Source organism: Pelobates fuscus, chromosome 2, assembly GCF_036172605.1.
Source record: "Pelobates fuscus isolate aPelFus1 chromosome 2, aPelFus1.pri, whole genome shotgun sequence".
Taxonomy (NCBI): domain Eukaryota; kingdom Metazoa; phylum Chordata; class Amphibia; order Anura; family Pelobatidae; genus Pelobates; species Pelobates fuscus.
Window position 1 is genome coordinate 329,672,814 of NC_086318.1, and position 10,664 is coordinate 329,683,477.

The 10,664-nt window shown below is 42.6% G+C and overlaps 1 pseudogene; it reads left to right on the forward strand.

The window, feature by feature from the left end:
• Positions 1-273: 273 nt before the first annotated feature.
• On the forward strand, positions 274-10,395 carry LOC134586325 (uncharacterized; annotated as a pseudogene).
• Positions 10,396-10,664: the final 269 nt, after the last annotated feature.

Genomic DNA, 10,664 nt, shown 5'->3' on the forward strand with positions numbered 1-10,664 from the left:
ATTTACTTGTGCTAACCAACCAGGAGAATGGCGCCAACCCAGTTTGAATGGGCACTCCTTCTCCCATTGGTCGGCACGGACTTCCATACGGCCAGCGAAAACCGTGCGGCCGTGAGAATGACTCACAGCTCTAGGGACTCCATGCTGGCGCGCGTCCCTTTCTCCGGTAGATATCCCCATGCAAGTTTCCACCAGAGAGAGCACTCTCCTGGGCAGCCACAAGCGTAGCCTAGTAGCTACCAGGTAAGGGAAAGGGATGAGTGGTCTACATGACTTGGACCCGACAACACAGGATATGAACAAGTCATGGGGATACACGAGCTGGAAGTGATGAACTATAATGGGTACAGATTTGCGGAATTGTGTGCACTCAACAATCTTGTCATTGGAGGTAGCATTTTCCTCACAAGCGGTTCCACAAAAACACCTGGGTATCACCAGATAGTGTGACAGTGAACCAAATTGACCACATCTGCATTAGCAAGAAGTTTAGAAGATTTCTGCAGGACGTTAGAGTTAGGAGAGGAGAAGTAGTACTACCTAGTAGTAGCCAGCGTGCAACTGCAGTTAAAGAGGAACTGGATGGAAACAACACAGTGTGGAGTGAAGTATGATGTCAGCCGCCTAAGAATCACCAGCATCAGGGAGGAGTTTGGACTTCAGTTGAAGTACAATTTTGAGGTGCTACATGAGCTGCACGAGAAAGAGGAAAGAAGCAGTGTACAGTCCAGCTGGCAGATAATAAAAGAGACACTGAGAACAGCCTGTCAAGAAGTGGTTGGAACAAAGAAACCTCACCACAAAGACTGGATCACAGCTGAGAACTTGGGCAAGACAGAAGAGAGAAAACAGAAGAAGGTGGACTGGCAGATGAAGCAGAACAGGCAGCATACAAAGGCAACATAAAACAGCTGTACGACATGACTAAGAAACTGTCTGGGAAGTACAGCAAGCCTGAACAACCCGTCAAGGACAAGGAGGGAAAGGTCATCACAGTACTAATGAAGCAGATGAATAGATGGTCTGAACACTTTGAGGAGCTCCTGAATAGACCAGCACCACCAAATCCACCAGACATCAACCCTGCCAATGAAGATCTCCCATCAACTGCAGCAAGCTCACTAGAGAAGAGTTAAGGAAGTCCATCACCCTGATGAAGAACGGGAAGGCAGCTGGACCTGACGACATACCACAGAGGCCCTAAAAAGCAGACCTGAAATCATCAGTGGAGATGCTGTACCCACTCTTCGAGAAGATCTGGGAGGAAGAAGAGATACCGACTGACTGGAAGAAGGGTTATCTAATTCAGCTTCCAAAGAAAGGTGACCTCAGCAACTGTAACAATTACAGAGGTATCACACTCCTGTTAGTGCCAGGCAAGGTCTTCAACCAGATCCTCCTAGAGTGGATTAAGGACGTTGTCGATCCACAACTACGAGATGAACAAGCAGGCTTCCGGCAGAATTGATCATGCATGGACCAGATTGCAACGCTGTGCATCATAGTCGAGCAGTCCTTGGAGAGTAACTCATCACTGTACATTAACTTCATCGACTATGAGAAGGCTTTTGACAGTGGGGATCGAGAGGTCCTATGGAAGCTCCTCCGGCATTACGACATCCCAGCCAAGGTGGTTAACCTGATCAAAAGCTCATATGAGGGAATGTACTGCAGAGTGACCCACAGAGGACAGCTTACCAACAGCTTCCAGATGAAGACTGGAGTCTGACTAGGATACTTGTTATCCCGTTCCTCTTCCTCAACAAAGAACTGCATTTTTGCCTCAATTCCACTTTATACATGGATTTTTGTTGAGCTCATTTGCATACACCTACCCAGAATCCCTTGCAGTAGTGAGAGCACTGTTAAAGTGAGATTTCTGTGGGAAAAGCAAGTCTTATGGCTTGACTGGTGTGTGTATTTGTGTTTAGCAAAGTATTAACTGTCCACTTAATTCAGGTGGAAGGGGTTTTCATCCACACTTTTTTACCCACCACAACTCGCTTGGGGTATATATATATATATATATATATATATATATATATATATATGTATACAGGGAGTGCAGAATTATTAGGCAAGCTAAATTTTTGAGGATTAATTTTATTATTGAACAACAACCATGTTCTCAATGAACCCAAAAAACTCATTAATATCAAAGCTGAATATTTTTGGAAGTAGTTTTTAGTTTGTTTTTAGTTTTAGCTATTTTAGGGGGATATCTGTGTGTGCAGGTGACTATTACTGTGCATAATTATTAGGCAACTTAACAAAAAACAAATATATACCCATTTCAAATATTTATTTTTACCAGTGAAACCAATATAACATCTCAACATTCACAAATATGCATTTCTGACATTCAAAAGCAAAACAAAAGCAAATCTGTGACCAATATAGCCACCTTTCTTTGCAAGGACACTCAAAAGCCTGCCATCCATGGATTCTGTCAGTGTTTTGATCTGTTCACCATCAACATTGCGTGCAGAAGCAACCACAGCCTCCCAGACACTGTTCAGAGAGGTGTACTGTTTTCCCTCCTTGTAAATCTCACATTTGATGATGGACCACAGGTTCTCAATGGGGTTCAGATCAGGTGAACAAGGAGGCCATGTCATTAGATTTTCTTCTTTTATACCCTTTCTTGCCAGCCACGCTGTGGAGTACTTGGACGCGTGTGATGGAGCATTGTCCTGCATGAAAATCATGTTTTTCTTGAAGGATGCAGACTTCTTCCTGTACCACTGCTTGAAGAAGGTGTCTTCCAGAAACTGGCAGTAGGACTGGGAGTTGAGCTTGACTCCATCCTCAACCCGAAAGGCCCCGCAAGCTCATCTTTGATGATACCAGCCCAAACCAGTACTCCACCTCCACCTTGCTGGCGTCTGAGTCGGACTGGAGCTCTCTGCCCTTTACCAATCCAGCCACGGGCCCATCCATCTGGCCCATCAAGACTCACTCTCATTTCTTCAGTCCATAAAACCTTAGAAAAATCAGTCTTGAGATATTTCTTGGCCCAGTCTTGACGTTTCAGCTTGTGTGTCTTGTTCAGTGGTGGTCGTCTTTCAGCCTTTCTTACCTTGGCCATGTCTCTGAGTATTGCACACCTTGTGCTTTTGGGCACTCCAGTGATGTTGCAGCTCTGAAATATGGCCAAACTGGTGGCAAGTGGCATCTTGGCAGCTGCACGCTTGACTTTTCTCAGTTCATGGGCAGTTATTTTGCGCCTTGGTTTTTCCACACGCTTCTTGCGACCCTGTTGACTATTTTGAATGAAACACTTGATTGTTCGATGATCACGCTTCAGAAGCTTGGCAATTTTAAGAGTGCTGCATCCCTTTGCAAGATATCTCACTATTTTTGACTTTTCTGAGCCTGTCAAGTCCTTCTTTTGACCCATTTTGCCAAAGGAAAGGAAGTTGCCTAATAATTATGCACACCTGATATAGGGTGTTGATGTCATTAGACCACACCCCTTCTCATTACAGAGATGCACATCACCTAATATGCTTAATTGGTAGTAGGCTTTCGAGCCTATACAGCTTGGAGTAAGACAACATGCATAAAGAGAATGATGTGGTCAAAATACTCATTTGCCTAATAATTCTGCACTCCCTGTATATATATATATACAAAGAAATAATCTTGGCACTCACCCTATTACAGTAAAAAAAAGGGGTTTTCTTGTCTGGGTGCAAACCTCAGCGTTAGAATATAAACAAAAATGGACGAAAGGTGCACTCACAGGTCTTGATATGAAGATTTGTTTATTTAGTGCTGCAAATTACATGTGCAAAATAAATTTTGAGTCAACAACGTTTCGACCCCTGTAGGGTCTTTTTGAAAAAGAACCTACAGGGGTCGAAACGTCGATCATGAAACATTTATTTTGCACATGTCATTTGCAGCACTAAATAAACAAATCTTCATATCAAGACCTGTGAGTGCACCTTTCATCCATTTTTATGTATATATATATATATATATATATATATATATATATTTATATATATTTAATTAGTGTTGCTGTCACTAATACTTACAAACTGTATGCATAATTGTTGTAAGGTTCACTCCCAAGACCACATTAATAGAGAAGGGTGAAGAGATCTGCATTCAAAGTAGCCACATTTATTAAAACCACATAAAATGCTCACATTTAAAGACTCCATCCACCATGGAGAATGCTAGTATATAGTTCCACCAACCACACTTCAATGTACACAATGCTATATCTCTGTGAAAAGAACATTACAATTCAAATATATTATATGTTTACTAGTTTTTGGAGTTTAAGTTCTCTTTAAACACTTTAGATTGCTACCTTAGCCCCATTTTGCCATTAAAGGGTTACTATCAATTAAAATAAACATTATTCCCTACCCTGGAGAGTCTCCTCACTGCAGCTCTTTGAAACCATTAATATTGATGACTTGTGTCCACAGATTAGCATTGGGACTCGCCAACAATGCTGATCATAGATGCATATTGAAACCAATGTTTCTCTATGAAAAGCACTCACTTTTGCTGTGAACTGTGGTTAAAAATTAACGAGGCAGAAAAACATTTCTAGTAAGGGAATTTATAAAACTGAATATGAATTGTTTGGACACAACATGCAATAATAAGTTCTTAGTAATACGCTATAGTAGGCTTAGAATTGGGTTGCCGTAGCCTTAGACCAAAAAGATTTACAGTGATTCAACATGGGAATCTTGCTTTGTCCCAGAATTGAGAACCTGATATTGCATTGTAGCTACTCACTGCATGTTAACATCCAAATATTTGGATAGAAAAGTTAACTTCAGCATTATCATTGGTTACACCTGAGAGAATGGATTTGGGGTACCACATAAAAGCCTGTTTTTGTCAAACTACTTGAAAATTGTTTTGCAAGTTCCAGAGGGATTAAACTCATATCCTAATAGCACCATAAAAACACCAATAAGCTGTAGCATGTGTTAATACTTGTTGAGTGCCTCTTTCAGGTGTGTTTTTTTTATAATATATTTTGTAATTTTGATGTTAATATGTTTTAAACACTTATGTATTTTATTGTATAGTCTCTCATTTACTGAGCTTGTTCTCTCCTTTTACCTAGTTTACCTCCTTAAATCTGCATACTGCCAGAATTTGTGCTTCCCTTTTTTTAATTACAACCTTTTTTCTTGACAAAACAGAAGGAAATGGGTGCTGAAGGGTCTCAGATAAAAACAAATTCTGAGACTCCCAGCATCCCCTGGATATAGATCTAGCCTAAATGGACAAATGAAAAATATAAATGCTACTGGCTCAGGTGCCCAAAATAGAGAGGGAAGTATTCCAGCTCCAGTAATTAAAGTATATACACAAAGTCTGATCCCTACTAGCAGAGCAAGGCTAAAGTACGGTACAAATGCACTAACAGCAGAGTGCAGAGGTATAAGGAGGATACCAAACATAGAAAATAATAAAAATACTTTAATGAGGAAATCTAAATGAAAGTATCCATACCCCAGCCGACCCTAGAGCCCTGCAATCCTCAAATGCCAAAAAATTGTAGCATACAAAAAGCTGGAACTAAAACCTAGACCTCTGTTACAAGGTATAGGTCCCCAGCCCCCCTTCCGGTGTACAGGAGTCTTAAAAAATAGAGACTCAATGAAAGTACATGTGCACAGGGGTCCTGCAGGACAAAAGAGGAGATAAAGCAATAGAGGGAGAGAGGAATGTATAGGAGAGTGACGAAGGTGCAGTACCTAAGCACCGAAACGCGCGTCGGGCATTTTGCTAATATCACTTTGCTGTTTTCACATGGGCACCTATTAGACACTTTGGGTGTGGAGCACCTTGATGATGCTCTGAACCACTTTTTTTGATTTATTCATTTTCCTTCTATTTCCCTACTATGTCTGTCTAGCTAGATTACCAGGGAGAGAGGCTTTATAATAACTTTATTGTCAGTGCACTTGTCACTGATTTTTGACTCTCCTATACATTCCTCTCTCCCTCTATTGCTTTATCTCCTCTTTTGTCCTGCAGGACCCCTGTGCACATGTACTTTCGTTGAGTCTCTATTTTTTAAGACTCCTGTACACCGGAAGGGGGGCTGGGGACCTATACCTTGTAACAGAGGTCTAGGTTTTAGTTCCAGCTTTTTGTATGCTACAATTTTTTGGCATTTGAGGATTGCAGGGCTCTAGGGTCGGCTGGGGTATGGATACTTTCATTTAGATTTCCTCATTAAAGTATTTTTATTATTTTCTATGTTTGGTATCCTCCTTATACCTCTGCACTCTGCTGTTAGTGCATTTGTACCGTACTTTAGCCTTGCTCTGCTAGTAGGGATCAGACTTTGTGTATATACTTTAATTACTGGAGCTGGAATACTTCCCTCTCTATTTTGGGCACCTGAGCCAGTAGCATTTATATTTTTCATTTGTCCATTTAGGCTAGATCTATATCCAGGGGATGCTGGGAGTCTCAGAATTTGTTTTTATCTGAGACCCTTCAGCACCCATTTCCTTCTGTTTTGTCATTAACTTGTTTAGGGGTTAAGCCCCTGGAGACCCCTGGAGTCTCCTTGCGGTACACAGGATAGCGTGGCCAGACTGTGACTGTCCCGTTTGGGTCTAGGTTTTCGGTCTGTACCTCGCTACCTGTTCTCTGTTTTTTCTTTGTTCAACCTTTTTTCTTTCATTCATTTTGGTTGCCTCACTGACTTCCCATCTATTGAAATATAGATGAGATATGGGTTGCTCATTACTTTATTTGTTTGATGTCAGCTTAGACTGTGATTGGTTTATCATTCTTCTATGATATCTAGTCAAACAGGTGAAATTGTTTATTATGTATAAGCAAGTAGATTTTTATTAACATAGATGCTTGAAAATACTTTAGTTAGGCATGTAAACACATGGAATGTGATTTTTCTTATCACATTAAAGAGTTTTATGTTTAATATATTTGTTCTGAATGAATAGGTAAACCCATTAATGAGATTTACTTAGAATAACCAGTTACTGTTTTTAACATGATTTCTATCTTTAAATCTGAACATTCTATCACCTTTTATGACCTCTGTGAACTTCCATTACTGTAATATATCTCCCAGGAGTCTGCATGTTATTTTCAAACGAAGGCAGCAAGATCTTCTCTTCAATACAAGATGCTTATGAAAAATTAATTTAGCCAAGATTTATTTTTAAAAAACATAGCCTGCAGTCTGCTTGCATGCTTTAGTTTTCTATTTTTTTTAACCAGCTCATGATCTTGGATCACACAAAAGGCATTGTCGATTTAATTGTAGGGAAAATTGTAAGATCAGTTGAGTTTTTCCCTTTAAAAAATACAGCAAAAGAAATAAGATCAATATTTGCTCTAATAACCAGCATTAAACAGAAAAAAATATTGATCCAGATTCATTTTATATACCCATGAGTACACACTGTAGAAAGTTAAAGACTATACTTAGTTTCCCAAAAGGTAAATTAGATACTTGCCAAGCAATGCCTTTCTTAAAGCGGCACTGTCATGGCCATATCTGGGTTATTTTTAACTTCCCTCCCGACTCCACTACATCTAATTCCCCCCTAGCCACCCCCATATGCCCCTAGGTCCCCCATATTAACTTTTTAAAAAATCTTTATTTTTTGCCCAGACCTAGGTCCTGGGTTCCACCATCTTTGTGTGGGTAGATGAAGGTCCTGTGGGACACTGTAAAATTCCCACGCATGCCCAGTTAAACACCGGGGCTATTGTCCAAAATTTGGACGCAAATTTTGTCTATTCATTTGTCAGAAAGATGAATGAATGAATAGAAACGTCAGACAAACAAACAAACACTGAATATCAGTGTTCATTACTATGCTGCGAGTAGGGGCATGTCTCCTAAACAGTGAGCAGCCTATGCGCCCCCCCCTCTAATAACTGGTCCTCATGGTGGGGCATCTATTAACTAGTGAGGGGGACCTAATGTCCCACTGAGCCCCCACCCATGCCCCGCGAGTGGCGGCTATTCAACTAAATGGGGGACATAGGGTGGGTACCTATTGTCCTCCCCCCAAGCACCACCCATGAGTGTCAGGTGGGGGCCCTAAATTACAAAAAGGGGGAGAAGACCTAGTGTCCTCCCCCTCGGCCCTGACCCATGAGCGACTGGTGGGGCCCCTAAATTTCAATAAGGGGGAGAAGACCTATTGTCCTCACCCTTCGACCCCCACCCATGAGCGGCGGGTGGGAGCCCTAAATTACAATAAGGGGGGGAAAGACCTATTGTCCTCCCCATTACCCCCACCCATGAGCAGCGGGTGGGGGCGCTAAATGACAATGGGGGGACCTATTGTCCACCCCCCAGACCCCACCTATGGGCGAAGGGTGGGGGAAAAATGTAAAAATACACCCCAATAAAATTAAATAAAGCCCTACCTACCTACCTCACCCTAAAAATAGTGAGGTGGAGACAATAAAACCAAATACCTGTAAATAAATAAAAAAAATACTTACCATTAGATGTCTTCTTTTATCTAAAACCTTATTTTTTCACCCCCAAAAAAGGCCAAATATAACACCATAATACTCGTTGAACTTATAAAATAAAAAAAAACTGAGCGCACAAAAACAAATCTGCAAAAAAAATTCTATCTTCACCCAGCGATGGCACCATGCAAACTGAGAACTGAAGGGTGGGGAAAGGCTTATAAAGCCTATCCACGCCCTGCAATTTGACTCAAAGCACTCTGATTGGTTGATTTAAGCCAACCAATCAGAGTGCTCTGACAGGCAAATGAAGAGACTGACATGTAAGTCACTACATTTACCTGTCACAGCACTCTGATTGGTTGGCCAAGAATCCATCGTAACGGGCTTTCTATACTTGAGAGACAAAGGGACAGCAACCCCCATTCCTGCACTTTTTTAATTCAGTTGAACGCGTTCAGCAGTGTTTGGTTGTCAAGTTCATGGAACTCAAATCGGATACTCGACGGCACAAACACCGCTGAATTTTACCTTCTCCAGACTTCAACATTTAGATGGAAATCGAAGTGCATTTGACAATTCGAACGCCACTTTAACTTTGAGTATTTGCACAAATGGCCCCTGTTCATGCATTCAAATGGAACTTAGCATTTGAACTATTGGAAATAGACCGGCCGCACAGCCAAATTCCCTGGAACTGTTTTGGCCATGAAAATGTGGGTGCGGTCGGACAAATATGACTTCCACGTAACCTTTGAGCCCTTACTCTGATCTGGGTGATTTTTGGATATGTTGTTCGCCAAGATCAGAGCTACCCCAAGATGTATAACTGTTTGTGTTTTGGGGTGTTTCTGGACTTTGGGTAAAAATTTATATTTTCTGCCTGTGGATAATTAGGTTATTCCATTAGCTGGCTTAATTATATCACAGACAGACAGGAGGGATTGTTGACTGTATGTGAGAGTGTTACTGTACTAATTATTGTTCCTATTGGTTTGTGTCCCTTTTGTTACAGTTTACCATCAGGTCCTTGGGACCGGGGGGATATCCCGGTCCTCCACAGAGTACTCACCTAAACGTTGCTGGGAAACAGGGGGCATACGGCAACCAAAACCTCCCGAGTTGTCCGCACGAGGCACACAAGTTAAGATGGCCGCCGACATGACTTACATGACATGGGCCCACCTTGAAGAGCACATCGAAAAAGCCTTTCAAATCCTGTGGTCTCAATTACGTGCTGCAATCAAGAGGCAACCGAAACGAGACTTACCTCCACAGACATCAGCAACACGCCCAGCACTGGCCAGCACACTCACAGTGCAGCCGGCTCAATGGAGGGGAGGAAAGAGGAAGACGGCGCTTCCACTCTACAGACGCCACTCCAAGATCTGCCGTCACCCACCTAAACCTCAGCACACATGGAGACATATACCCAGGCATCGCTCACAAATCCATATCTATGCGTCACCTGCACGGGACAAACCCCGTGGCGAGAGGAGGCTGGAGAATTCTCTTCAGGGCACACTACTGACCCGATCCATGGACTCAAGCACTACTGGCCCTCCCGGGCAGAGAGCAACAGGGGGAACACCCCACAGGTGCCGACCACACTGGCGGAGGGCAGCCAAACAAAAGCCACAACAACCTAAGCTCAAGGCCCGCCGCACTATCCCAAGAGGGATGACCCCAGGCCACAAAGGAACCCGGGCTCGTGGTAAATGGGCACCAGCTCTCCTACAGCTCCGGGGCAGAAGAGTGAACCTGCATCCACGACACCACGAGGTCTCCCCAGAGAGCGCCAGTGCTCATGGCTCGCCTCAACTACATATCGACAAGCACGGGAGACGGAGGAGTCGTTTGCCTCACACACACAGCGCCATGAAGCACAGCATGCTATACGCTGGCTCACTGAGCAGGCCAACAACGGGTATCGGATGAAGTCCGGACTACTGGTAGTCTGCCCATGCTGGACTGAAACCCTATAACAAGAAGGGGCACCAACTTGGGACTCCATAAGTTCTTTTCACCCTAGCTCAGATACTTTGACCTAATCTGTGCCATGGGACCATCACCCCCTTTATTTTACACTTTACGTGGTGCTGAACTGCGTTTTACCGGTGACATATCGTTATATAGCATAGTCAGATGTTCTCAGCTAAACCAGCATGCTTACTATATTTAGAAATGCGACAGATTACCAGGAATCT